We start from the raw sequence: 27,975 nt of genomic DNA, 5'->3' as shown, positions 1-27,975 counted from the left end.
GGTAACAGATTTTGGACATTGTTTTCCTGTAGGTAACGGATTTTGGACATCATCATAACGTAAGTTTCACCATTTTTGACAATTGTTAATCTGATTTTTAACTTTTCCAATGAAAATTTTATTTACTACTTTTTAAATTTTGCAATTTAATAATAAAGAGGATATTAATGAAATACTTGAATGGTTATACATGCTGCTCCTTACATTTAATAAAGTTTTGGAATGATTTTGAAGAAATTGATGCAAGGTTAAAAAAAAGCTTCAAATTAAAAATAATACAATTGTAAAAAGTGACATCAGTTTTAATAATGAATATTTTTTCTAATGTCATAAGAATTAAAATGATGTCTAAAAAAATTATTGAAGAAAGAAATTCGTGTTTCTATTTGGAGATCGTTAAATTATGTTTCTAAAAGAAAGAAGAGAAAAAGAATTCTAAAATAATAAAAGCGGAAAAAAAAAAAAAAATTGCTAGCGCAGGTGATAAAGTCGCCAAAACTGGTACAGCTGACGATAAACTACATTTGTCAAATTGGAATTCCCCTCTGGTAACCTTTAGCTTATCGTATACTGTGTTGTCGCCAACGGAGGTTTGCTTGGCGATTTTAGCGCAAAATGGCTTTCGGTTCGATCATAAGCAGCCATGCTTCTACTGTAATTTATGTAATGTTCAATGTGTAACATATTAATTATGCAGAATACCAATGGATTAAAGAAGATAACATTATAATAACGTTTTTTATTGAGGTTAGAAGACAGTAGATCATCAAAAATTATGAATAAGTGGACAGAATTATCGGCGTCAAGATCGTAACGCCATTTGGACATCTCACATGTACGTTTAAAAAAAATTATTTTTCTTCTAAGATACTGCATAAAAGCTTATGAAAACACTTTTAAACAATTAAAAATTGATTCCGAGGCTCGATAAACACCTTTAAAATGAAAACATCATATACTTAGTTCTCAAAAAATAGCATTGTAAAGATCGTAAATTTTGGACATGCATCAAATTTCAAACTTACTATTTTCTAAAATCGTTTACAAAGTGAATAATCTGTCTTTACTTTTGTTATTTGTGTAAAATATTAACAAAAAAATATTCAGTGTAAGATTCATACCTTTAAATTTTTTTTGAAACATATGGAAATAATTTTTAAAAAAATTTCTTTAATGGTACATTTGCTCAGTTAACGTTTTGGTATGTCCAAAATTGCGCCTTTTAGCAAAGAAAATATTTTTTAAGGGCATTTAAAGAGCATTTTTTCCATAATTTATGTCAATTCTTGTCTCTATACAGTATTATAATTTAACTCAAAAATTTTTGAGTTAATTAAAATGAAAGTTATTTGGTGTTGAAGCTTCAAAGTTGAGGTCTGTGTTTGCTCCCACCTTTTGAGAACTGCCCAATACAAGAAACACACGTTGTACAACTGCTAAGTAAAATATATTAAGATATAACATAAAATGTTTCTGTACCTGTGAGTAAAAGGGACATATGTCACGAAAACAGAAGTTTTCAATAAGTGTGTTTCAAGTAATTTTGCCTCAAAACCAATATGTGAAATATTCCAGCGTGTACTGTTTTCAATTTTCTACTCTGTTTATTATTAGATATTAGTTATGATACTTTGCATCTGTGAGTAAAGTATACAAACTTGAGTATTATGGTGCATAGATATCTATTTCAAAAAGTTGCACATAATGCATTTTATTTTCCACATGCAGATTGATGCTCTGCTCTTTGGTTTTCTTTTGATAAGCTTTACTTGGCATTGTTTTTGCTTCAAATATGTTTTTTCATGTTTCACAATTGCTATAGATATAAGCTGCGCCATAAAATTTAACATTGTATAAAAACATTCATTTTACTTATTAAATAATCTTGCTATGCACCAGTTTCGTACACATCATTAGTGTATACCTGTTCCAACGATCTAACAACTGAAATAATTTTAATGTCCAATACTTATGAGAAAAAAACTGTGACATTCAAACATCTCACCATTTTCACGATTCAGTTTTCCTTCATAAATATAAAATCATGTTATTCACTCCAAAGTGGGAAAACGAGTTTGTTTGTACCGATGCTATCAACAAAGAAAAAAAAAAACGAGAAGTATATCTTGTCCTGCTTCAATACATTACTTTGTTTACTTACATTCTTCCCGCAAGATATATTGCCTTTTATTTCCTGAAGCCCTCTTCCTGAATGGTTAATTTAATTGCGCTCAGGAAATATTTTTCTTTTCTCGACTCCGACTGATCTTCCTATTAACACTAACATAACTCCAGGACTGCTGGAGTATGACCGTAGTATGGCTTTGACAAAAGCTTTTAGTGTGATTGCTGCCCAAGAGCGTTTTTCATTTTCTTTTGTACGGAGCCGTTCGGAAAGTATGAATGCAGTCGCAGTGAAACGGATTCTGTCATGGAGTCATAGCAAGGAAATGTATTACGGTTGTGATTGTTCGAATGAAAATATTTCCACTTTTTCGAGTGGATGTGTATTTATAAGAAATCTGAAATTAGTCTTTGTTTTATTTTAGAAAGTAATGTCAAATGTAGCTCATATGAGGCAGTGAGTAGCAAATTGATGTAAGTGGACATTTTCAACTTTTGAGTAAAACGCGTTTAAAGATCCTAGGTAGGCTTTCATTGAATTTTTTCCTAAATCATGTTCTTGAATTTTTTGGATGATTTTTCGTTTGATAATTGTGACACTGGGGTTAAAATGAGATTTTTAGTTTGAAAATTTAAACGCAATAAAGGTAATTAAAGTTAATGTAAACTTGAAAAGTAAAAAATATATTTTAAAACTTAGGTTGTTTTGTAATTATCCTCGTAATCAAATAAAAAAATTGAAGAAAAAAACTGGGGTTAAGGGGGGGAGTTGCTCAAAACTGAAGTAGGCTTTTTTTTCGTATATACAATCGAAGTTTTTGCTACATTAAGGCTCTGACGCATTATTTTTCATCAAGTAAAAAGGGAAATTATAACTATATTTTGCGTGAAGAAAAACATCAGTATTGTGAAAATAATCAGAAGTTCTTCTTTTTTATGTACATGGTGGTCAAAAACAATTTTTCCTATTTCTGAAACCCTTGCGCTAAATCCGCTGGACCAATCGAACCAAATTTTCAGACATAGTTGCTTGCAGGTATGCGATGAAGATTGTGATGATTTTAAACTGCGCAGTGCGTTCGATTGCGGTGACCGTGAGAGACTTTCAAAGTTTTCAAATGGCAACAACAACTTTGACCTCACGCAAATCAATTAGCTCATTGGAAACCTACAAATGACGTTGGATCGATTGGCATTTGACGAAAGTTGCTGGATGACATATCCGATCTCTTGACTGAAGAAACTCTTTCTGCACTGTTTATTAATGGTTTTCCCACATGGGGGGGGGCAAAACTTTACACGTGCTGTTCTGTGATTGGAGCACCTACTACAGTTTAATCCAGTCTCCAGTGCATGATGCAAAGTTAGGCATAACTCCTCCCCTCTCGCGTTGTCATTAGTTCTTAACAAAGATCTTCTTTGCAAATGCCTAGCCTTTCGTTATATATCAATCGTTCTAACGCCATTTATGTGTGTTTTTCTTTTTTCAATACGCTCATAAACATTTTCAAATAAAAAACTGGGTGTTGCAATTGTGAATCTTTTGAAATTCCCTCACTGGTAAACGTAACCGTAAGAAATGAGTTGTTTCAAATCCTTATAATCTCCGGCACATTCCTCCAACGACCATATGTGAAGTTTTAGTTCGGTTGGTTCAGAACATAGACCGCTAGGGCTTCAAATATAGGGAGTTCATTTTGGACCAATCTGTTGCGTATTAAGAGTTCTTAGAAACAAATTTTAATTCCTCCATTTCTAGGTTTTCCTGTGCAAAAACAAAAGAAGCAAGTAACTTAATTGAAGCTAAAATTTCAACAGTAACAACATTTGAAATTGAATTTCAAAGCTGAAATAAAAGTAAATAAAAAAAACACGCTTTTCAAACCCTTACCATTTACATGCACTTAGGGACAGCTACTGTGAACAGTCAGTAAATAATGAAATATCCTCTGTTTGTTTTAAGAAACACACTGGAATACTTAAAGATAAAGGAATCCTGTCCTTTTACGGGTCGTTAAACATAACATCTTGTATCAGTTGCTCATTACGTATTCCACAACCGATCAAGCAGCGATCTTACTTTGGTTTGAAACTTACGGTTTTGGGGGAGGAAGTCAATGAACATACTCATTAAGTCACGAAAGCACCTCTTCGGATATTTTCAATTGTTCCTTCAAAGTATGATCACTTCCATTGCAACAACAGTTTCATTCTAAAAGCAGAAATGAGGAAGCTTAAATAACTAATGAAAGTATGGAAAAATGAAATTAACTTTTTTGGAAATTACGATAGAAAAGAGGAAAAGCTAATACCTGAGTTTAAGTCCTAGTTATGTAAGAAGTTTCTTTGATTGCAAATTTTAAACATCTTCATTTTGCTCCCAATTCAAAGACATTTTAACCACCCCATAAAATTAATCCTTAATGTACCTAACTTCTTTTTTACTGCGGAACCACTTGCCTAAATATGTTTGCCAAATATTAATCATTAATCAAAAATAAATTATTTAAAAATAAAAAAAGAACAGACTTCAAAAAACAAAAGGGAACTCAAAAGTAAAAAATCTTAATTGGTCATACTTACACACAATTTTTTACCCAAGTATATAACTCAAATTTATTTTACAATTCCAGTACAAAAATCAACTAAACTAAACACCCAATTATAAAATAAACACTGATTTTAATTACTATACGATGAATTATTTTAATACCTAACTAATTATATACGATCTCTTAGTTTTTAATAATCATTTGAATTCGGGGCCTCTTTTTAACTTCTACCTAACATAACTGAGTAGGTTTAGTTTTAAAGATTTTCGCGTTTTGTCAAATTAGTGTTTAACACGGGATTTGGTGGGTTATTAGTTACATTAGGTACTATTTTATGGAAGGCCCCGACTTCAAATGGTTATTAAAAGTTAAGAGATCGTGTATAATTTTTGTACTGGAATTATAAAAAAAATTTGATTTATACATTTGTGTAGAAAATCGTATGTAAGTATGACCAATTATTTTTTACTTTTGAGTTCGTCTTGAGTTTTTTGAAGTGGGTTCTTTTTTTATTTGAATTTTTTTATTAATGGTGTAAATATAAAATAAGTACGTAAGGTAGAGCATGTGGTACACTCCTTACGTACATCTCGAGTGAGAAAGCGTCCAGCACGGGAGTCTGAAAACAGCTAAGATGAGCAAAATAGAGAAATAAATAGAGCACAGCATCTCGGAGACTTCCAAAGACTGAAGAAAAGCTTTTTCAAATGCTCAATTACTTACAAAGAAAATCGTCTTCATCATCAGTTTGACTTTAACAAAGTATGCTTTCCGAAAAAAATTCACGACTCACTGAAAAACCACAGAAATCGCTTTAACTTTGCCCATAGAACTTGAAGAGTTTTCTTGATTTTTCAAGGATTCCATCTTCAGATACTGACCTGATGACCATGGGATCACCCGGGAAGTACCCATTTCAAACGGGAAAAAAAAAGAATTTTCCAAATTAGTCTGTGCGTGTTTGAGTTTACGGGGGACATACATAAAAAGATTCCGACAAATTACGAACGTCTTTTTTGATGTCGGTTAAAAATAAAGAAAAAATCTTAATGCGCATAACATATTATACGATTGGCACAAAACACTGATCTTTGTTCCTCTCCAGTATTTATTTGTGCGCTAATTTAATTACAACCATTTAAATGTCAATGGTTTTTCTAACTATTTTATATTTCACAATAATACGTGTCACGTAAATCGTGAATAAGTCACATTTTTCTCTACTTGGCCCCTTTATCGATCAAAACCACACTAGAAGCAGAGTATCTACTGTGATTTTGTACATATGAAGATCAAAGTACTACAAGAGCAATGATACTAAATGAATTTCCTGTTTGCTTCAGAGGGGTCTTTATTCAAAATTTGCGATATGACTAATGATTAATACAGGGAAAATATTTAGGGGGTACTACCCCAAAGCGAGAGCCCAATAAAAAGGTAAAATACCCCTTTGAAACACATACCCCCCGTTCTTAAGGGGGCACCCCTGATTAATATTAATGTTTTATGGTACTTTTTTTAACACTGAGTAAAGAAAGTACTTTTGTTTTATGGCACTTTCTTCAACAACGGATTTTATATTTAATCGTTTAACATTGAAATTAAATGAAATTTATTGTTTTTTGTCCATAACTTTTTTCTAAAGAACAAGTATGGTGAAGCAAGGGTTTGGAACCCAAGTTATATCACTCTTATCCAATAAACAAAAAACAATAAAAATTGTTTCACTAAGTGAGACGCTATGAATTTACGAACAACAAAGCGCGAGTATGAAATTTGAAGAGTTCCCTCGATTTCTTCAGGATCCCTCATACCCGGACTTGAAGATCATTAGACGACCGGGAGAAGTATACCGTTTCAAACAGATTTTCTTTCCTAATCGGTCCAGGTGTCTGCTAGTAATCAGGGAGCACAGTACATAAAAAAATTTCAATGAAGTCTGTTAATTAGAATTACCATAACTGTAAATTAAACTGACGGCGTCATATTATATTAAATCTAGAATACTTGTCAAACTTCAGAAATCGGAAACAGTTACGATATATTTATTCAGGAACATAAGTTTAATCGCCGGAGGGGGCGGGAGGGGGTATTTTTGTCTTCAATTCCCCTTGAAATGAACTCTAAATCTATTTCAAAACTGAAATATTATTTTTAAAAACTTTAATGACTAATTGAAGTTATTTATTAGCAAAAAAATTTTATATTAAATTAACTAATTCAACTATTTTCGTTGCTAAATACATTTAATTTTTTAATTTGCTACATGAGTAATAAATACATTAGTAAGACTATAATTAAAATTAACAAGCGGCACCAAGAAAATCAAACATCCCAAGGCGTGAGAATTAAATATTGTTCAAGACAGGATTCCTCCGTCGAAAAAAATGCACCGTTCACGCCAAAACCACGTGATACCTACCTGTGACGTATCACGCAGCTGACGAAAGCTGGTTCACGTAGCCACAACGTATAAAATCTAAAGTTTCTTAGATTTCTCCGGGACCCCTCATCAGATCCAGACAAAATTAACATGGGACCATCTGGAAAGCATATCCTTCCAAACATTTATAAAAAAAAAAAATTAAAAAAAATCAACTCTTTTCAATATTCTCGGAGTAATACGAAAACATACATAAAAAGCCGCAAGACAAAATCATAACCTCCTTTTTTGAAGACTGTTAATAATTCAACAATTACAAAATGTTTTTGTTACTCGTTTTAGTTTTGCTGTAACTATTCAAGTGATGTCTGAAGTTTAAAATTTGGTTTTTTTTTTTTTGGTAAGCATTTAAGAATATCTGAAGACAATTTTGACAAACGAAAATGCATTTTTTTTTTCAAAAAGATTCAAAAATAAAAATTATGCTTTGCTGTTTCTGGACAGAACGAATTCATGACGCTGCAATGCTGCAAGAATAACACTATTAACCATAAAAATTAAAATGTATATCATATCGGAACCTGGTGCTGCAAGCAATTGTAAAGTGAAAAAAATTAACGGTAAAAAAGATGGAAGAGAGAAAGGGAAAAACTGATCATTCTGAAAGTACAGATACATTTTCGAAATAAACAGTTACTGTGAGTCAAAATCGCAGATCTAAGTGATCTGCCCCGTCCTTCGTCAACAAGTCAAGATTACAGAAAAACGACAATGCGTTATATGTGCCTGAGTAAAAATTTAAGAAACTTCAGGTTTCGGATGTGGTGGGGACAGGAAGGTCATAATTGTAATGTTTGGGATAAATCAAGGGTCTGGAGCATTTATTTTCGAAATGTGTCCCCAAAGCATAGTTTTAGGCCATCTTTGGTCACTTAAATGGGGGAGAGTCCTGATCTTCTTAACCCCCCCCCCCTATGGATCCGCGCCTGCTCGCAATAGAAGAAGAGGGAAAGTTAACAATTGTCTAAAGAATTATAGAGTTGTTACATGTGATCAAGCAACGTTCTTCATGGCTACAAGTTTGTTTATAAGACAAAAGTTTCACAGAATAGCAGATATTAACAGAAGTATAAATGATTTGCTGTAACTTTGTATGCAAATGGGTACAATGTTTTATTCGAAATATATAAGCAAAAAACCAATGAACAATGTAAGTAACATCCATTCACCAAATTTGAACACTTCAAAAAGGCAAACGATACAGTAGAGCCTTTGTTACATTTCGAGTGTACGGATTTCTTCTTCGTGAAGTAAAATAATATAAGAACTCACAAGAAAAGGGGTTTAAGTGCCAAAATAGAAAATTTGGAGATAACCAGTTCAAATGTTAGGAGAAACTCTCATCAGTTTCTTGCAAGAGATGGTTCTAGTAGCTCTGGTAGGAAGACCGGACTCGGATCAACTTTTCAATGACAGTCCACTTACGGTTTGTTAAAACATTGCATACGTTTTACTCAAAACTGTTTTTAAAAAATTCACTTACTCCACTTTGCTTCTAACTACCTCAATTGGTGCTGAGAATTGATGAAACTGCAATGATTGATGACAACGAACACAAATATTTCTTAGCAAAAAAGCATGAAAGAATTCATTTCTGATCTTCAGAAATAATGAATGATTCTTGAGTAGTTTTCTCAAGACATTTATCTCCTGAAGTACTTGTTGCTGCTATTCTCACACAAAAAGCTGTGAAAACTGCAGGATATATCTTATCAATCAGAATGAGTTTTATTCAGGTCAGAAAAACAGATTATTCGCAACAAATTTGGTAGTTATAACATTATGCAAAGAGCTTCGATATCACTTGCATCACTTGATACTATGGGATATTTTCAGAAACTTGCAGAGAGTTTTAGTGTCTTATTTTCGTAGTACATGGAAGACATAATTTGTCATTTGCATTGTAAAGTAGCATTCATATCTAAAGATGTCAAGAAGTTATTTCTGTTCTTAAAAATTGTTGTTGTATTTGCCCGGTCCGGGTGAAATTTGGGTTGAGCAAGAGTTTTATTTAATCATTGCTAAAAGCAAAAATAAATTATCGGAAATTTAAAGTTCATTGTTAATAAAGATTTTATGAATAAATAATCATTTGTACCAAAAATGACATCGTTGGCAATATTTTCGCTTATTGAAATCAGTTAATCAATCAATCTCTTTCTTTCATTTGCAAATTTTAACTATTGAATTGTGATAAATTTAATATAAAGCATATATATCAAGTTGAATATCACGTTAGACCATGTACTTCTTTTAAAAAAATCTTAAATGCACTCAAAAAAAAAATTAGTTTTCTGTCGCCAGATGGCAACGGTCTGTATGAAAACCTTAATTCATATCGAAGACGTTTGAAAATACTCAAACGTATTAAATAACTTAAGTAATCTAAAATATTTTTCAAACCTTTTGATTTCTCAGCAATCACGATTGCTTATTGTTTTCACTTGACAGTACTTGACGTCTTTTAATTTATTTTTCTAAGCTTATAATGCAAACTTCTCTGGTGCACGGGCCTGTCCCTCTTCCTCGGTTTGTGGCGTCCATGCTCTCCTATCCACATGCTTTCACGAGCATGTCCCTTAAGGTGGTTCAAAAACTCTTTTTTTTTCAGCTCGAGTCCTGAACCCCACCTATTTTTTACACTTAATAATAGTATTATGCTGTAAAAATTTTAGCTTCTTAATCAAATTTTAAGAGGGTGTTTAATGACCCCTTAATTTAACAGTAGCCGTAGCATAAGAAAATGCCACAAGTTTAGAAACATTTAAATTCCCCAGATATTTTTTGTAATTATTTTATTGCAGTATATATGCATGTTACTAGTATATATTATAATATGTAGCATTGTTTTTTTAGTTCAATGTATTTTGTAACCCCCTCCCCATACTTATGAAGTTTGGGGGAGGGTGTTGAGCACCCTCTTTCAGTTGAAATAGGAAGCTAAAATTTTCCAGAATATTACTATCCACAAGTCTAAAAATAATGAGGGCTGTCCTGTTATCTAGGAGAAGCTTTTTTATACACGTATTTTTGAACCACCCTAATGTCCCTTCCCCTGGGCGGTGGCTGGCGTCTATGGGCCTCGGAAAGGTACATAGCAGACATCTAGCATCCAGTACACAACGTCTAGCCGCTGGCATTAATTTCAATTTTGACATCTTGAATTTAAATTATAGTTACTAGCCAATAGTAGAAACAAGAAATATAACGAGTTGGATCCTATCACAATTCGTCACTGTGAAAAATATCATTTCAATTCAAGATCTCTAAATTCAAACGAATCTTCCATTTACTAAACTAGTTTCAATTGTACAGCACTAAAAGTCATGAATACGATTTATTTTTGACGTACAACAGTGGCGGCTCCTGCCTTGAAAAAGTGAGAGAGCGAGATCATGGGTGCACTAGCCTCCCCCCCCCCCCCACGGTGTTTGAAACGAAAATAATTTTTAAAAAATTCATATTTAAACTTTTTTTTTTTGTTAAATTAATAGAGTTAAATAAATTTTCGCAACAAAGTTGAAAACGTGAAGAAGTAATAACTTTTAAGGTATATTCAAAACTAATATAAAAATAATCTAAAAAAATAATGATTGCTTCTCTAAATTGTCGTTATAGTAAGCTAATTACTTGAAGACAAAGAGTCAAGAAAGGAGCAAACTTTCTAATCTTGTGCAAATGAAGGCTTCTTCTTTTACTGTTGTTTATTTTACATAGCCTGAATAACTTAAGAACATTCACGCTATGTAAAATAAAAAGCATACAGATAGAGCAACGGTCTCTGCGAATCCTACTGTAAATATTGCATTGGTGTTCAATGCATTGGTGTTAAATAAAAAGCTATAAATTTTTGTCTTCTAAAAAAAGTGAGGGGGCCCGGGCCCCCTCTGGCCCCTCCCACGAGCCGTCACTAACGCACAATGTATTAAGAGTAAAAAAAACTGCTTTAAAAATTTCCTACTTGAAATAATCAAAAAAAAAATCCGATACTTCTTATTAAATAATTGTATTAATGGATAATTTCACAAATTCTTTAATGTTATATCTATCGCAAATGTATAAGTTTCAATTGCTATCCATATCAGATTAATCATTGCCTATCACAGTCAATCGATTCACAGACTCGGATGCTTTCTTGATCTAATTACGACACCCATCTTTGCGATTTGATTATAGCATAACTCCTTCAGATAATCTTCTCTGAGGTGCCGGGAGCTATGCCTTCAGTAAATGACTTGAATCTTGGTATAAATCTCCAAACGATTGGGTAATGAATTGAGAAATTGGTTTCGAATTGAACAGGTTCCAATAGTGATGTGAAATACATTTAAACTTATCCTCTATGAAGAATAAAGCTGTAATAGTCATTCATTATGAAATTCATTTCGTTTTAGATACCTTAGTGTATTTAATACACAAGATCATTAAGTATTTCATGCATCATAAGTAAAACTATATCTGTCCTTCTTAATCAACAAAAATTTGATCATATGACAGGATAGCTTGTATTCTACGCTTTTTTAGCTATTCGTTACTAAAAAACAAAACCCAGTGCCACGACAGTCATTGGGGCCAAGGCCTACCGTACCAATCTCAATCTTCCTGACCAAGGGCTTTGGGGTGCTAGGCAGATGTTCCGGTTAGATGGTTAGCCGAACGCGGAACCCCCAGGATTTAGTTCCCAAGCATGCTTGGTACTCATTTTATTGTCCCACTGAAGCGACAGCTTGTATTTTAGGCTTAATTAACAAATGTGTGTTTATTAAAATTTGATAAGAATAATAAAGAGGAAAAAAATATTATTTATAGTAATGAAAAAAAAAATTATTATCTGAAAAAGTAATCAGTAGAGTAAGTAAATAAAGTAATGTTAAAAATTTAAGCATCCAACACCACCATTATAAAGCTTCCCATAATTGTAACACAAACAATGCTTACATTATAAATAAATTTCATTACTAAGGCAAGTAGTAGTTCACAGAAAACGCTAAGTTGGTAAACTTTTTATTAGGTTGCAACTGAAGCATAAATTCAATTTGCATTTATAATTTCGGCCAAAACATTTCACATACCATTTATTCAACAAGAATCAAAATTAGTAATAGTGTATTTCAAAATTTCGACGTTTGATAATAATATTGGAAAAATGTGATCTAAGACCAAAAGGTTAAAATTAACAATAAATAGAAACATGTAGTTACTCGCAAGCGGTTTGTTGATTTTGTTAGTTTTTTCTTTCTCCTTTTCGTTCCTTCTTTGTTTTTATTTATTTATTTTTTTATTTTTTAAGAAAAAAATGTATGCAGGTAAGGGAAGGATTTCTTCTGATGCCAATTTACATAACATAAATATATATTTTACTTTTATGAGCATTTCTACGAATTACTTGGCATCGATCATTATTTCAGTACTTATCAAAATATATTTCAGCTTGGATTATTTCTATGACTCAATAGTTGTTCAGAAATTGGATTTATATATACAATATTATGCCCAATTCTACAGCTATACATAGACTAAAAACTATACATGAGTGAAATTCAATCTTAGCGTTCATGTTTCGTAAGAACTGAATTAATCACGCTTTAGTTACTTTATAAAAGTTTAATACGAAAACTAGATTGAAATATAATAAATTTTAGTTGGACGAACCATATAAATTTGATAAGTAAAACTAACTGACTTGATTCATCTTATTTTTCAAAACAGTTTCTATAGTTGGTTTTTATAACAGGTACAGTAGTAACAATTCATTTTACATTATTTTTTCTCTGGTAAACTATTCCATAGTCGAAAAAAAGAAGGCATAGACGGAAAGATTTTTAAATTTCATTTTTAAATGATTCGTTTCGTCGTATTTTCCAGTACTATCGGTAAAAGAAAATGGAAAATTTTCAGAAAACTATCTATGATTAAAGGGAAAGTGTAAAAATTGAGAGTTATTTTTGGAAAAGTTTAAAATTCGATGCAAAGTTAGATGACGTTACAATCATAAGCAGTTTTTTTTTTTTTTTTGCACTGAAAAGGGATTCCGTAAACATAGAATCACCTTCCGCAAATATTTTGTAAAGAAATTTTTTTTGTTAAAATTTTTATGTATTACCTACTTATTTTTAATCCGAAATGTAGTTATCTCAACAATAATAACTAGCCCGGCTGGTGGCGTGATGGTTAGGCGCTGGCCTTCTTCGCCTGGGGACGCAGGTTTTGACCTGGGTGGCTAGCCGGTGGATTTTCGAGATGCAGAAAATCTTCAGCACCCATGTCGTATGATTATACCGTATTTAAAAGATCCCCTGGGTATTCGTTTGGCTTAGAATATCCCTCGGCCAAATTAAATTCCTAGTGCAATTTCGCATCAAATGAGAGCCCAGGTGCCTCCATCTGGTGGAAACTGGGCGTCAAAAACACTACTGTGTCATGCATCAGCGCCTTAATTATGACACACGAAAGACTGATGCATTGTTGGGGAGCGCACTAGGTCTGATTATGGCCCAGACGCCTCTTGAGGTGGGTCTCTTACACAGCCCCATTGGAAAGAAAAAAAAACTATAGTTGGGGCAACCCTACTCTGTCAGCGTCGTGCTGTTGTAAAAGGGATCTGCGTAGACTTTACAATACTGCCAGGTTAGGTTTTCCTCAACCACATTATTTTGATTTTAGCACTAATTAATAAAGTTTCCTATTTTACGAAGCCATAAAAAACTCCTAAGCCTGTTAAGTATGATGGTGCAAGCCACATATTGATACGACAATTTGTTGCTGTTCTATGATTTTTTTTAAATGTTTCAAAGAGTTTTCGGACATTCTGTGTATCTTTAGAAAAAAATTCCGGTAAATTTTGGTTCACTCCCGTAAAATAGCAGGTTTAACTGTTTTCAGATATGATGGCTAAAATCAGTCAGAGTAACTACAGCCAAAACAGTCTAATGAGAACAATAAGCAATGTGATTGCTTATATATATATATATATATATATATATATATATATATATATATATATATATATATATATATATATATATATATATATATATAAAAGGGTGTTCCAAAATTAACGCAAGATTTGAATTTGCCACAATTTTTGTTGTAAATTGTTGGCAGCCACGGTAAAAGAACAATTTGACAGCTGGGAGTTTAGGGTTAGTAAAAATGGAGTGTTATGCTATTATACAGCCAGCGAAACAATTCAATCACTGCATAAGGAATTTCCTGTTCGTGTACTCTCTCGTTTCGGTGATACGAATTGTACCCTAGATCGTGTGATTTTAAATCATTAGACTTCTTCCTATGGGGTTATTTGAAGTCAAACGTCAATGTCAACAATCCCACAACCACCCGCGCATTACCTAATTGCGATATCGAGCGCCAATAACAGTAAACTGCTTGACCCGCCCAAACTTTCATTATTTTTCAAATAATTCTTCGATAATGAAAACGCATTATAGAATCGAAAACGCTCCATTTGTAATAACCCTAGACCCTCAGCTGCCAAATTGTTCTTTTTTCAAGATTGCCCACAATTTATTACAAAAATAGCGGCAAATTCAAATCTTGCGTTAATTTTGGGACACCCTTTATATATATATATATATATATATATATATATATATATATATATATATATATATATATATATATATATATATATATATATATATATATATCCGCTTCTGCTCATAGGTCTATGTTAACGCATCACTGACAAGTAAAAGGATTTAATAATACCTCAAAGAGAGTTCCGAAAAATTTGAAAAAGCTTTTATGTTTACTTTCCTTTAAGATTCACGTCTAGAACTAAACATTTTTAAAGAATTAAATGTTTCGCTCCACACATGAAGAAATCAAAGAATTTGCTTTCATAAATAACTTTTCTTTCAGTCAAGACATATTACTTCATTCCTACTTTTGCTTTCAAAAAGTCTTTTTCGTGCGAAATAATACATATATAAATGTGTATGGTTTTGAGCTACACTATATGTCACATTCAAAAGACATAATCTGATCTATTTTTTACTGGTGAAATATTGGAAAAGTTTAATGCTGAAACGTAACTTTTTTTCCCCTTTTAGACATGCATAATGCAGAAGCGTTTGGAGTTTTAAAGTTGGCACAATTGTGTGCTTTCATTCCTGATATGCCTTCAAATTTTATGAATGTTATGAATTTGAGCTTTTGCCTTTTTCTACGTTCACCTGTAGAGAAGTAAAACTATAAGCACCTCCACATAACTGTTTTGAATCTTTTATCATGCAAATTCTTTGGGTTTGGCATCAGCACATTGGTATAAATTTGAAATAGCATACGTAAGGTTTCATCTTTGTTTTATTTAGGATTTTAAACTTTTGGGTGAAAAAAATGAAATATTTCTTAAGAAAATTTTACCGTTGAAAAGATATATCATCCAATAACATTCAAAGCGTTTAGTTAAGAAAAATTAACAGTTTGTGCTCCACTATGTAGAATATTTTTCTCACGATGGCTAATTCTAATTGTTTTACTACCCACAGGTAAGAAATGAAAAAGTCGAGTAGGAAACCAAATCTTTAAATGTGAAGAAAAGAAGCTTCTTGCTTTGTTTCTCTTCATTGTTTCCTTGATGGAAGTCTAAAGTGGAGAAAATATTGATCAAATGCGGAGTAAGTGTCAAGGAAGTTGGTTTCTGTGGAAGAATACTTAAGAGATGATCAGGTTTTAGAGGTAGATTATCTAGGTTTTAGAGGTAGGATATCTAACGCAGTTGGGACTGGAGAAGAGTGCTAAGGAGGCAGCTTCTTTCTTTGTTTCCTTGCTGTTTTTTGCAGGCCATCTGAAGTTGACAAAGAGCGTATTAAGTGGGAAGCTGCGAAGGAAGGGTCAAGGAAGTCGATAGCTGGGTTAGAACATTTGAGAAACTGATGTGCTGTGGAGGTAGTCTTGCTGACTTGGTTGGATAGAGAAGAAGCCCTGAGGAAATGGGAGGATCAATTCTTTGAGTTTTTTTTTTTTTTTTTTTGGTTTGTTTCAAAGCATCAGTAGTATACCAACCTTAAAAGCAATTCTATGTATTAAGGTTGACATCTGCAGTTTTATTCAAATAGAATAGATACTCAAAAGCGTCCTAATATGAGTACAAGCGAACAATTCTCTCACCATCTTACTCGCCCAACCATTCGCCATCTTGCCCCATTCTGCTATTTTCGTTTTGAGCTTGTTCATGAGTATCGAACTCATAGTCAACATCCTACACCACACATGGTTATTTACTTTACAATTTGCATTTTGCAAACAATGTATGGCAGAAAAAAGCTTATTGTTATCGAGTAACACTTATTGCAAACCTCAAGTTTTAAAGTCAAAACAGTTGCACAAGCAAAAAAAAGAAAAACATCTTGGTGGTTACACTGAGCAAAACAATTCATTCAGGCATCCCTTGCAATCAACTTTGTTACGCATCACCTAAGTCTCAAAAAGTAGTCGGATAGATGTTGATGTTAATGAATAAATTATAGAAACATTAAATTCGTCATATTACCCGATTCTTATCTTACCCTCCTTTCCCTTCACAAACTCGGCACAAACTTGGTACATGTTTATGGTTTCCGGCAGAGAGCCTGCGTGCCTCCAATCACAAAACCGATGTCCTAAAAAACTAGGCTTCGCCCCTCTTGAGTAAATTTCCAGTAACAATAAGACAGTATAATTTTCTTGAAATTCTGTGGCATAGTGCTAAAATTGACAACCAGTTTGTTTACCCCATTTATTAATCCTAAAATCACCATTTTGTTATTAAAATGTACAGGTGCAAAAGCTTCTACCCAAGACTTAAAACCAAGAAGAAATTCAAGTAAATGTAGCAACAAGTTTGATTGTAAATGATGTTGCGTAATTTTTACTTAATTGTGGTTAAGTCATATAGATACATTTTTATAATACTAAAGAAAATCGGAACTAATAAAGCAATCATAAAAACCTTGAACAATTCAAAACCTAAATAATATTAAAATAGTTTAAAAAATAGGTTTTTCGCGCTCTTAAAGTATTTAGTTTCCTCGTTTCAGAAAAAGTAATTAGTAAAATATGAATTCATTTTCAAAGTAAGAACATAAAATGTGAAACGAAAAAAGCATTCCTAACGGTACCTTTTTCTAATAATTGATCCTTTAAACTGCAATTAGCAAGACATTAGCAGTAGCGTGCTTAGTGTTGATTCCGCAAAAAAGTATTATTAATGTTCAAAGTTCCATTAAAAAATGCTAACTGCATGTTCCGTTTTTTACTTCACTTCACTATGCAATAAAGTTTGGATTGACTTTTTTACATAACCATTTTAGATTAAATTAGCTTATTAATTAACATAAAAGTTTGATAACTTACTTAATTAGATTTTTTTATTTCCTTGCAAATCATATTTTAAATGAGAAGTAATGAAATTGCTTGTCAAAATTAAAAGCCTGTTAATGATTATTATTTTATAATCCTTTAAAAACCAAAATTTATAATGGAAACTATGAGTAACTTTAAAAGTGCAATTCAAGGAATTGAAAGAACAATTTTTTGTAGTTTGGAAAGTTTCTTCCTATCGAAGACTCCTTATGTGAATGTAAATTTGATTTCCCATCTCCCATTCATAGATATAAAATATGTGAGTGCAATTCTAATTATGATCATGTTTTAATATTTTAGTCGAAATAGATAACCGAGCTTTAATTGTTTTTACAATCAATTGGTTTAAATCAATCTAAATAAAGTGCGAGACCTTCTGCAGCATTCATAAAGCACAGATAAAGTTATAATGGAACCAAGTTTAAAATTTAGCAAACATTTTGAAAGGCCAAAACGTCTAATAAAACTTAAGCTAGTAAAATATATGTACAGAATAAATAATTTTTGTCTCGTACTATTGTATTAGAAAAAGCCAAGGGAACTTTACAATGGATGAGAGTTATAAATGAATTCAAGTAACACTAACAGCGATATTCATATCGACGGCAGGTATCTCCTGTTGACATTAAAAAGGTTGTCAAATGTCACAAAACTAAAGTCTCCAGATTGTTTTATGAAGCCATTTTACAAACAGTGATAAGAGTTAAAGAATTCCCTAAGCTAGGAAAGCAAGGTGGATCACTACATGTTGAATTTTCGCTCAACTCCTTACTACGTGAAGAGGGGGATGGTTCAGGAAATATATTGTTTACCTGTAGGGGAGAAGCTTCAAAAATCTCTACTGCCAGATTTATGCCAATTCATTAAATTTCCTTTGTATGCGCCTTAAAAGAGTTTCTTCATTTCATCCTTTAACAGCAGTTAAGAAAGGAGAGGTTCCACTGCAAGATGCTGAAGCTGAACGTAAATCTAACGAACTGACTAATAACAGAACAAAACTTTCAAGACTAAAAATACTTATCGGACACCCCGGTAGCTAGCTCACTTCGTTTCATAAACGTTTCAAAATGGATTTTAACGTTGTGCAACTATTTTAAAACGTTTTTTGAACGGTTAAACGTTACGTATACTGCCTGGGAGTGACCATTCCACTGTTAAAATCTCTGACACTTATTGCCTTAGGCCAATCGCACAGCCAGGGTAAACCCCAAAAATTTTTTGGCTTTTATACTATTGCCAGACTTAATACGGTAATTCCTGTATACTTGTAAAGATTGATAGGACCAAACCCCTCCCTTCTGAAGGAAGTTCTTAGCTAGTGGTTTTCAAGCTTCCTGGGGATGAGGCACCTTTTGGAATTTAAGTTTTTCCCGAGGCTCTCTTGCCTAAATACAAGTGCGACTACTCATAACAAACAGAGAGACAGACAAAAATAAATAAAATTTGTACTTCTGCATTGTATAGTCTGAGTATACTGCAGAAGCGTCGCGAAATATTGCAAAAATTTAAAAATTATATAGTTTTTGCATTTATGAAAATTAAACAACTCTCCGCACTGTGTAGGAATCACTGCCTTAGCTTTCTTAGAAATTGGTGAATTATACGAAGTTTCAGTTATTGAACGATATAATATGGGAAAAGTGATGCTGAAACACTAAAGAAGTCTTTAAGACAAAAGATAATCAATTTGCACAATAATTTTTATAGTTTCAGGCATATATTTTTCATTAAAATGTTTGAGTAATGTTGAATGTATTTTCATCACTAATAAATCATATGACTTCCCATCTAACTTAGTGGGTAAAAAGACAAATCTAATTTTAACGACGTTGAATCGCTTAGCTATTAGCAAAAGATGTTGAATTTTAACTGAAAAAGTTTATCATTGGTTATCAGTTTCCAATTAACGATAGTCAACCCTCAGAACGGTATTTTAGGTTCACTTTTTATACCAATTTTTGGGCCTACAAATAAAAATTGAAAACAATATTTTAATTGACAAAAAAAAGAAAAAAAGACCCTTCAATTTAGTTAAATTTTAAATGGAAAACAAATTTACCTTTAAAATTTAACAATATATTTCAAATTGGAAAAAGGACTTCATCTAAGTTTTTCTACAAGCGGTGGAAAAACATTAATTTATTTCTTAGACTGTAATACGAAAGGAGCTAGCTTTGACATTAATTTAGCGCGGTATACGAGCCAGGTTTCAGTTTGGTTAAATTTGCATTTTACATTTTGATGTTATACTGATTGAACGTAGGTAGAATTGCGAAAACGAATATTATTGAATAATCGGAAGCAAAACTAAAAATATAGGAAATATTCTTACAATTTAGAGTGTAATCACTATGACATTTATTTATAATTATTAACAAAACTAGAAATAAACATATTAAATATATTCAGATTCATAATTTTATATCAAGCAATGTAGCAAAATGTCAGCATAGTAGCTGAACTTCTGATATATTCAAATTGATTCTTTTTTCGATAGTCACCCCAATTAAAATTGCTTTAAAACATTTTTGTTCACTAATAAATATACTTAAAGACAAAGTGCTCCTGGTGGGTTTACATAGTGAACCACTTTTCTCAATCCCGAACATGCGACGATGTTACGAATGACCATTTTTTTAGGAGCGTTGTAGACATAGGTTTCCTAGCAAACATATGGGTATAATTTAGTCCTAAAATAGATGAAGCAATTAAATCTTTCGTAATTTTTTTTCTGGAAAGAGCCCACATGTTTTGCACGAGTACATAAGACTATTAGTTATTTTAAACATCTTAACATGCTGGTTGGATAGGGCTTTCATTAATTTATCGTCTGCTGTACTTAGAATTTAATTAGCTATTTTTTTATCGTTTGCAATGTATAAAATTCTTCTTAATATCTTCTTTTTTTAATTTATCGTCTGCTCTTTGTACTGTTTTTTACAATGACAACAGCAAAAGAAATATTACGGAACAGTTGTAGTTATCATGATAGAATTGCGAATGTTGTTTTTTTCTCGCCCTTCATTGGCGGAGAACTTTATTTATATTATATGCAACTAAATTTCTTTTTTTTTTATATATAAAAAGGAAGAATTACTTTATTTATTGAAGTGCAGTTTACTTCTGGAATTTCCAGAAGTTGAAAAGGAAAATAATATAATGTTTTGGAGGCATTGGCGAGATACGATATTGATATTATATTTCGTAGTTTTGTTTTAAAACTTATTTTTAATATACCATATCAATGTAATCATCCAAACCGTGTCAAGAAATATATTTACAAAATATTTTAGACCCAAAATGTTAAAAATAGAAATTCTATCAACTTGAAATTAATTTAATGGATTTTTTCGCTTAAGCGTGAAAACATCACGCTTACCATAAATCAAAATCACTTTCAAATCAAACAAATTTAGAATGCTAGTCGCGGAAAAACACGCTTCACCTTTTTATTCTAACAAAACTTTCCACATTTTCATTTTTAAAAGCTATTTTCTTTAACGCTGAACAGGAGGAATATTTAAAAAGTAAACTGCATAGTGGGAATTAATTTATGATTTCCTTTCTTTGACAATATTTGGAAACGAAACGTTGTAACAGACAAGCTTAAGGGGGTTGAGAGTTTTAAAATTAAATAAACACCTTTATACTTAATTTCAGTTAAAATATGTTTTTATAATGTTTTCCAAAATGTTTCTTTAAGCTCTGCAAACATTTACAACTAGCTATAGAAAAAGCTAAAGTAAAAATCAACTGCGTATCCAACGAATTTCAGAAATTCGTTGGCTAAGCAGAATAGTTCATTTATCGTATAGTTCAAGGAATAACATTCGGTTCTCAGAAACTTGTTGTATGCAAGGAAAAATTCTTTGAAACTGAAATATTCTATGTATATCACCATAGCTACTATATGTATAAGATAAATAAATACATTTGTGCTAAAAAGTAAAATAGAGGACTAAATGTGCATCTCACATTTTGATTGCATTCCGATGGCCTAAATATGGTCTAGACACGCTTTTTGGAGAACCGACTTTAATGTGAATTCAAACTTGGCACCATAGAGATCCCCGCATCTTCTAATTTAACTGGTTTATCGAATTTAAATGGCAAAAGAGTTGGACATTTAGAACTCCACAATTTCAGTTTCGTCATATTACTGAAGGTTATATTACTGAGCATCCCGCACAGAGGTAACTGCTAGCGACCGATCCCAAGACTTCTAGATCCACGGATTTTACGAGCACGTACTCCGCATGTACTCGGTAATTATTTGGTGACCTCGGGCTCGAACCCGCAGCCTTAAGATTTCAAGTCCCCTATTCAACTAGGCTGCCGACGACCCTGTTAAAGCAGACAGAAGTAATTATATCACGAGACGCGGGAGCGTCCCGCCCCGCCAAGGAAACCAAACGTCAGCAATCAATAGAAGCAAATCCACCGCCAAAGACGAAAGAAAATAAAAACGACTAAGAACAAGATTACACGACGGAATAAATTGGGGTTTTTTGGGTTTTTCACCCCTCTGTATCTCAGCCCCCATAAAGACCCCCGGAGTTGATTTTTGGTACACTCAGTCTCTAGTGGCCCCTGACGCTGTAAGCCAAAATCCCCTGGACCATCAGGGGGAGGAGGTATTAAAGTTATAAAATCGCTGTTCAAAAAAGTTTTCGCTTTCTTTGACAGGGCTACAGCCCAGACGAAAAAAGGAATCAAGCTGAAATTTCGCACACACATTCCTTGTGCCCTATTGATGTGCCATTTGACCCTCTCCCCTTCCCCTCTCGTTTTTACCCACCAAATTGTACCTTCACGGGGGTCTATCACAGCCCCCCCCCCCCGAGGGGGCTACGGTAATGATTTTTTGTATACATATTCTTGGGAGGCCATTGAGTACATATACAAAAACTCAACCCCCAGGGACATCATGGGCCGGAGTAATTGAAGTTTGAAAATCACTAATTTTCCCTAAATTCTTGTGTACTTACTCTCAGCTCATAGGGTTTGTTTATCTCAGACAGCAATTGCAAGGTTAGAACAAATCTAAAAGTTATTCCAAAGTTGTCTTAGGAAATGAAATTCAATCAAGACTAAAATATATCCAACAGTTGCAACTAGACGTTAAATCGCGGATATTACAAATTTGCCACAGCGACTGCGCATTAGGGTGGGTTGATTTCAACTTTTTCTTGAAATCGAAAACGCCTGTTTTGGGAAAATTTGTGTATTGTCATCAAATAAAATTTTTTTTGTAAATCAAAATATATTTAGATCCCCCGCCAGTCCCTTAAAGTTTGGCCAAATATGTAAAAATTGAAATTTTAAAAATTTTTTTAAAGAAATCTTATGTATAATATTTTTAACCGCCTGTGGTGGGAAAAGCTGTGTATTGACATCTAATGCTTATATATATATATTTTTTTTTTGGTAACCAAAATATATTTAGATCCCTCACCATCAGTCCCTTGAAATTTCACCAAATATGGAAAAATCGACATTTATTTGTTATTTTTTAAATTTCTCATGTTTGATTTTTTAATTACCCGTAGTGAAAATGATTGCCTAGTAAGATTCTTCACTCATAAGTAATAATAATAATAATAATAATATTCAAGCTCCACTCAACCGATAAAATTTGGAATATTTTCAAAAATTTTAAAATCTGGATACATTGCTTTGTTCTCAAATTTTGGCATTAATTTTCGGGAAGCCAATGTTGTACGCATAAAGTCATCATGGCGTGTTGCTCCACAAACAGATAAAGATGCTTCTGTCAACAACCTATTTGCTCTTTCTACCGCTTGTGTATGACATGGTGAATTCCAGAACTCACTTTCAATAACGTCACCCGTTTCAGCTACTTTCTCAAGAACTGCATTGGGTATATATTTGGTGAGTGGAGGGTCTGTAAGGACACAATTTTGCCAATTTATCAATTCTGTATAGTCTTTTGCTTGAAAATTCAGAGGTGGAATGACAAAATCACGAACAGTTTCATTAGTAAGAGTTCGGGCATTCGGGATTGTTCTGTAGCCTAACTTCTTTACTGAAGATCATGTCCCATTGATCATGGCTATCAGCAGATTTTCTGGATGACCAAAAAAAAACATTTCTTTGTATAACAGGGTCAACTACTGATTTCAGATCATCGCTAAGATATCTTGAGTAGTGGATAACTTCCCAAAGATGATGTGCCCCGGCTGTGCATGAAGGCTCAGTTTTAATCAAAAACCAAACTTTTGCATACACTTTTATAATGTATTCTACAATAATCCCTATTTCCAGCGATGACACTTTTGTACCATGATACAAACGAAGTACTCTGTTTGCTGTTGTAAGCCACCTAGCATGACATAGCTTTCCTGGTGAAAGTCCGTCTGTATCAACTGTAGGCAAATCAAAAGCGATTTTTTTAAAATTGACAGTTGGAAGCTGCTCACATGTGCCAAGAAGCTTCCCTATAGGACCATTATATGTAAAAGGACCTGTAGTGCTTCCATCAAGATGCCGTAACAGATAGCGTAAAGTTAGCTCCTTGGCGTGCAATTGACATATGAGCCACTGCAACGGCCTTTTTAAATGCAGCACAAACAGTCTTAGTACACTACCTTTCACACCAGTATTGACTGTTGTTCCATCTGATCCTACTGCAGTTAAATCCACAGTAGATAATTGGGTTGTTTTTAAATTGTCTAATATGCTTGATAACACTTCATTTGCTGTATTCATTCACTTCATTCTTCTGCTCTGAGTTTTTCGTTACGATTTTTATTTGGTTCATATATGCTTCGCTAAGCGTCAAGAACAGGCCGATTTGTCAGATTGGGGGTGGGTGATTTAAATAGTTTCATTATATCACAGAGAAGAAGAAAAATAAACATTCGGAGGAATCACACCATCTGTCTCTTTGACAGTTAAAACTGAGCAGAAGGAGCAAAGAAAAAAGGCAAAACGCGCAATTTCAGATTCCCGGCAGTTGTGGTATATGTAATATGATATGATAATTATTTTGTTCACAAATAAAGGATCTTACTATTATTTACTATTTACACCACAGGTGATTAAAAAAAATACATAAGAAATGGAAAAAAAAGTTTTTAAAAAAGTCAATTTTTACATATTTAGCAAAACTTCAGGGACCTGGCAGAAGGTATAAATATATTTCAATTACCAAATAATTTTTTCAATGAACATTAGATGTCAATACACAACTTTTCCCACCACAGGCGATTAAAAATATTATACATAAGATTATTTTTAAAAAAATTAAAAAATGTCAATTTTTACATATTTGTCCAAACATTAAGGGGCTGGCGAGGAATCTAAATATATTTTGATTTCCAAAAAATTTTTTATGCTAGCATTTGATGCCAATACACAACTTTTCCCACCACAGTCGTTTTCGATTTCAAAAAAAAGTCAAAATCGACCCACGCTACTGGGCATGTGCGCAGACTTAGCTCATTGCGCTTTTTGTTTTCAGATTCTATGTTGTTTGTTTATACTTAAGCAGAGAAACAAATTAATGAATGAGATTAGAATGCTGTCCTTCCCCCCCCCCAAAAAAAAGAAACTGGGGTTAATCCATGACAATATTTTACGCAAATTATATGAAACTGTACGCATATGAATACGGCACATATAACTTTTTAATTGAAAGCTTAAAATAGCACTTTTTTATTGGTTTGCTTATTTTCTAAATTAATGGATTTTTCATAAACAACACATAATGAATTGAAAATATATGAAATACGTGTGTGGATATCCGTGTTTTGCAGTAATTTGTTAGATATAAAAATATTTGCAATTAATTTAAGCAAGACTTTTAATGAGCTTAGTCCGCGCGCAACTTGCGCATTCGCTATGGCAAATTTGGGATATCTGCGATTTGACATCGAGTAAAGTTGTATAGATCTTCTGACACATTCAAATTTAAAATATTTAATGGCTTAGTTTTTTTTAATTTTTTTTGCTTTGTGATAACATGCGTTATTTCATTTTTTTAAATGAACTTTAAACAAAACTAGGTATTAAACAAGACAAAGACTTCTATCAAGAAAAAGATAAATCACCAAACAATTAAAATTATCCCATAAAACGTAAAATAATCCACGATTTAAGAAAAAATGTAATTAAACAAAAAGTGAAAAGCTAGATTAAAATAGCCCTCAAGCTGTAAAACATTTAAAGAAACCTTCATGAAAATGTTGAATAATCTGTCAAATAAAGAAACTAATAGAATTTATTGCGAAGTTGTAAAATACTCGAAAACAATATAATTTAAAATATAATATTTTATTATCCAAGAAGTTTTCTTTGCAACAGAGAGGATACAAGGATTGCAATAAAATTTAAACCGCCCAATTCTCGCAAAATGAACATAGAATCTTAATAGTCAGAAAATAACTTGACGTAAAATTAGGCAAGCCATTATTGTTCCTTAAAAACACAAAACAGCGTTGTTTCAATTGAAAATTTTCTGACTTGAAGTTCTCAATTCTAAAAATACAGACAAAGTAATAATATCAATGCAAAAAAATGTGATATCAAAAACAACCCTGTTGTAAAATTTTCCCCGCCAAGAAAACCTTTAACTTTTCCGCACAAAAAAGAAAACCTGCATCCTAAACCCAAAAACCCTCAGCCATAAAAAGTTATGATATCTAGTTTGCCCGCCAAGTATCTGCCAAACTATCATCCTCCCTCTTCTCCTTTTTCATCACAGCTACTTCCATTAGAACCTCCTCCCACCTTCAACTCCTCAGAAATATGGATAGATCTTTTAAATTGTTTATCTTGTTTGGCGGGAAGCTTTTCAAAGTGAAGTGGTTGCTTGGTGAACAAAAAGCTTCCCGCCAAACAAGATAAACAATTTAAAAGATCTATCCATATTTCTGAGGAGTTGAAGGTGGGAGGAGGTTTTAATGGAAGTAGCTGTGATGAAAAAGGAGAAGAGGGAGGATCATAGTTTGGCAAATACTTGGCGGGAAAACTAGATATCATCACGTTTTATGGCTGAGGGTTTTGGGGTTTAGGATGCAGGCTTTCTTTTTTGGGCCCAAAAGTTAAAGGTTTTTTTGGCGGGGAAATTTTTACAACAGGGTTGTTTTTGATGAGATATTGGTTACCACTTGACCATATATCGCCAAACTTTTTTTTGCCAAACTAGTTTTCTCCAACTTGGCTGTATGTCACCAAGCTTTGGTCTCAAAGATTTTATCGCAAACCTGGCGGCTAAAATGAGGCGCCAAATCCCGTAAAGTAGGCGATATTTAGCTGAATTCACGTAAAATAAGCGTTAAATTCCAAGGGGTCAATTAATGTAATTATTTGCATGTATCAGTTTACCTAATTTTTTAAATTGAAATCCATTCATATCTTTCATTTCCCCAAGCGCTTAAATATAGCTAAAAACTGAAAATGTAGAGAGAAAAAAAAATTCGATTTTATTTTTGGCTTGAGGTAGAAAAATTGTGTTTTAGGTTCATCAGATCACATATTTTGTTTTCATCGAAATACATTCGTATCTAAAGCTGCCCCAAGCGCTTCAAATATAGTTAAAATTCTACACTTTTGTGAAAATTTGGAAACAAAATTTCCATTTGATTATTTATTCTTCTTGCGGAAGGAAGAAAAGTTGTAGAATAGTAGTTTGAGGGGTTTTTTTTTTAATAAAAGTTCATTTATATTTTCTGGTGTCCCAAAACCTGTCAAAAAGCCTCTTGTTAATATAAGCGTAGAAGAAATGTAAAATAAATTTAAACTATTAATATAATATAGCAGATTTACTCATTATTGATATTTATTTCGTCGTATCCAATTACTGCAGAGCCTTAACCAGAAAATAATTTCGGGGATGGTTTTAAATTTTCATGCGGAGCTTTGCGCTATTTATCCTAATGTTCAAGTCGTCGGATTATCTATTATGAAAGCATTTTATGCAATTAATATACATATAAAAGACATTTGAGTTTTGGAACGATATTTTTTGGAAATTTTTAAATATAAACTAACATTTAAATGTAAAACCGAACTTTTCTGGGGGGGGAACCCTAAGCCCCCCCCCCCTTGTATACGGCCCTAAATTACTGTTATGTCATTTTCTTCAATTTCAATACTTTGCAAATTAGCCGAGGCCGGATACAACTTTAGGTTTTGGAGGCGGCCATCATTAAACTGTGCAGCACTAAGCGCAATATCGAGCTCTTGCTCGGGCTTTCCTGCGGTCATATCTCGAAATTGAAATCCCCAAAGTTCAGTTTTAGTTTGCCTTTGAGATGATCCCTTGACGGATCTCTAGATAATCACTTTGATACTGCATTACCAATCAAAGCAGATGCTCTATCAGGAATTCCATGCTTTTCATATCTCTTATCATAATGTAGAAAATATTTAACTGTTTTTGATTGATACTGCATTGCAGGGTCGGCTCAAGTAGTTCTAGTGCCCTAAGCGATATTGACAAGTGCCCCCCCCCCCCACACACACATT

Source organism: Uloborus diversus, chromosome 5, assembly GCF_026930045.1.
Source record: "Uloborus diversus isolate 005 chromosome 5, Udiv.v.3.1, whole genome shotgun sequence".
NCBI classification, from domain to species: domain Eukaryota; kingdom Metazoa; phylum Arthropoda; class Arachnida; order Araneae; family Uloboridae; genus Uloborus; species Uloborus diversus.
This window is presented reverse-complemented; position numbering follows the sequence as displayed.